Source organism: Arachis ipaensis, chromosome B7 (assembly GCF_059453495.1).
Source record: "Arachis ipaensis isolate K30076 ecotype BB chromosome B7, ASM5945349v1, whole genome shotgun sequence".
Taxonomy (NCBI): domain Eukaryota; kingdom Viridiplantae; phylum Streptophyta; class Magnoliopsida; order Fabales; family Fabaceae; genus Arachis; species Arachis ipaensis.
The window spans coordinates 37,466,088-37,469,034 of record NC_142442.1 but is presented as its reverse complement, the minus strand read 5'-3'; the positions used below and the strand labels follow the sequence as shown (position 1 = coordinate 37,469,034).

At 38.5% G+C, this 2,947-nt stretch overlaps 1 non-coding gene across 1 annotated transcript; it reads left to right on the top strand.

Moving 5' to 3' along the window:
• The first annotated feature begins 1,827 nt into the window (after positions 1 to 1,827).
• LOC148550867 (small nucleolar RNA R71) lies at positions 1,828 to 1,931 on the top strand. Its single transcript, XR_015893964.1, has one exon. It is a non-coding gene; the product is annotated as a small nucleolar RNA R71 (small nucleolar RNA).
• Positions 1,932 to 2,947: the final 1,016 nt, after the last annotated feature.

Below are 2,947 nucleotides of genomic sequence, written 5' to 3'. Positions count from 1 at the left end.
CATCAAATTGTATTAAATGTAAATCAAATTCAACATGAGTTCATCATCACAAAAGAGAGCAAAATGAGAAATTAACATTATAACTAAGAAAATTAAGATGTAGACATGAGAAATTGTAGAAGAGACAAAATGAAAGCAAGGAATTAAACATGGATCTATGACAAATTAACCTAATCCTAACCTAATTCTAGAGAGAAGATGGAGCTTTTCTCTCTAGAAAACTAACTAAAGGCTCATGTTGACTAAACTAATTGCTCCCCTTTTGCTTGGACTTCAATTTTGCATGAAATACACTCAGAAACAAGTTGGATTTGGGCCTAGGCAGCTCAAAAATTGCCCCCAGCATTTTACCTTTAAGTGGGTCACGTGAGAGTATCGGCGCGTACGTGCCATGTGCGCGTGCGCGTCGATTGGCAAATTCTTCATCCGTGCGAACGCGTCATGTACGCGTGCGCGTCTCTATGCGAAACCACTTCTGCGCGTGTGTGCCTTGTACGCATGCGCGCCCATTAATGCATTCCCAATCTTTGTTTCTTCATGCATTCTCCTCTTTGTATGCTTTTCTCCTCATTTCTTCCATCCAATATTTGCCTTATGAATCTGAAATCACTCAACAAACACATCAAGGCATCGAATGGAATTAAAGTGAGTTAAAATCACCAATTTAAGGCCTAAAAAGTATGTTTTTACACTTAAGCACAATTCAAGGGAGAATTACAAAACCATGCTATTTCATTAAATAAATGTGGGAAAAGGTGGCAAAATTCCCTAAAATAAGCACAAGATAAACCATGAAATCGGGGTTTATCAGGGACACCATTGCTGGCATTCAACGCCAGTTTTTGCATCATTTTTGGCGTTGAATGCCCAGTAGGTACCTCCTCACTGGCGTTCAATGCCAGAGCATCCTCTTTCTTGGGTGTTGAACGCCCAGTAAAGACTCTCTTACTGGCGTTCAATGCCAGTGATGGCTCTTCTTTGGGCGTTGAACCCCCAGTAGGGACTTCCTTACTGGCGTTCAACGCCTGCTTTTCCTCTTCAGATTCAGCCTCAACTTCTACAGTGATGGCCTTGGACTCTTCCTTTGGGTTAACCTCAGTGTTCCTTGGAAGAGTTTTAGGAGGGTTTTCAGGAATTCTTTTACTCAGCTGACCAACTTGTACCTCCAAATTTCTAATGGAGGATCTAGTTTCTGTTATGAAACTGTGGGTGGTCTTAGAGAGTTCAGAGACTATGGTTGCTAAGTTAGAGAGGCTTTGCCTAGAAGTCTCCAATTGTTACTGAGAAGGTAGGAATGGTGGTCTGTTGTTGAACCTATTTTGGTTTCTTCCACCTTAGTTATTATTGAAGCCTTGTTGAGGCTTCTGTTGATCCTTCCATGAGAAATTTGGATAATTCTTCTAGAAGGGATTGTAGGTATTTCCATAGGGTTCTCCCATGTAATTCACCTCCTCCATCATGGGTTGGTCAGGATCATAGGCTTCTCCTTCAGAGGAAGCTTCCTGAGTGTTGCTAGCTGCAGCTTGCATTCCAATTAAATGCTGGGAGACCATATTAACCTGTTGGGTCAAGATCTTATTCTAAGCCAATATGGCATTCAGAGTGTCTACTTCAAGAACTCCTTTCTTCTGAGCTACCCCATTATTCACAGAGTTTCTCTCAGAGGTGTACATGAATTGGTTGTTTGCAACTATCTCAATGAGTTATTTTGCCTCTTCAGGCATTTTCTTCAAGTGGAGTGATCCACCAGCAGAACTATCCAATGACATTTTGGATATCTGAGACAGACCATCAGAGAAAATACCTAGGATAGACCATTCTGAGAGCATGTCAGGAGGACATCTCCTAATCAGTTGCTTGTATCTTTCCCAAACTTCATAGAGGGATTCACCCTCTTTCTGTCTGAAGGTCTGAACCTCCAACCTGAGCTTGCTAATCTTTTGAGGTGGATAGAACTTGGTCGAGAAGGCATTGACTAACTTTTTCCAAGAGTCTAGGCTTTCTTTAGGTTGCGAGTCCAACCATATCCTAGCTCTATCTCTAACCGCAAAGGGAAAGAGCATAAGTCTGTAGACCTCAGGATCCACTCCATTGGTCTTAACAGTATCACAAATTTGCAAAAATTCAGATAGAAATTGATGTGGATCTTCCAGTGGAAGTTCATAGAATTTGCAATTATGTTGCATTAGAGATACTAATTGAGACTTTAGCTCAAATTTATTTGCTCTAATTGCAGGTATAGAGATGCTTCTTCCATAGAAGTTAGAAGTTGGTGCAGTGTAGTCACCAAGAACCTTCCTTGCCTCTCCTCCATCATTAGGATTGTCTACCGTGTCTGTATTTTCTGTTTCTTGTTCAAAAATTTTTCTGAGGTTTCCTCTAGAGTGTTGTGCTCTAACTTGTTGTAGGCGCCTCCTTAGATTCTTCTCAGGTTCAGGATCAGGTTTAAAGAGAGATTCTTTATCCCAGTTCTTACTCATAAACAAGAAAGAAAACAAAGAAACAAGAAGAAAGGAAGTTTCTATGCCAGAGTATAGAAAATTCCCAGTGAGATGTGAAGAAGAAAAGAAGAATAAAGATAGAGAGATGAGAGAAAGAATTCGAATTAAAGGAGAGAAGAATCCAAAAATTAAGAAGCAAAAGAGAAACTAGAACTAAAATATTTTTGTTTTTATTTTATTTATTTATTTAATTCAAAAAATAAGAAGGGAATTAAAAGCTAATTAACTAAAAAGATTTGAAAATTAAGAAGTGATTTTCGAAAAAGAAGAGAGAGAAAGAGGTAAGAAGTTTTCGAAAATAGAAGAGAGAGGGAGGAATTAGTTAGGAAATTTTGAAAAAGAGGAAAGAAATATTAAACTTTTGAAATTAAAATAAGATAAACAAGTAACTAATTAAGAAAGATTTGAAATTGAAAGAGTTTTAATTTAAAAAGAGGATAAGTTAG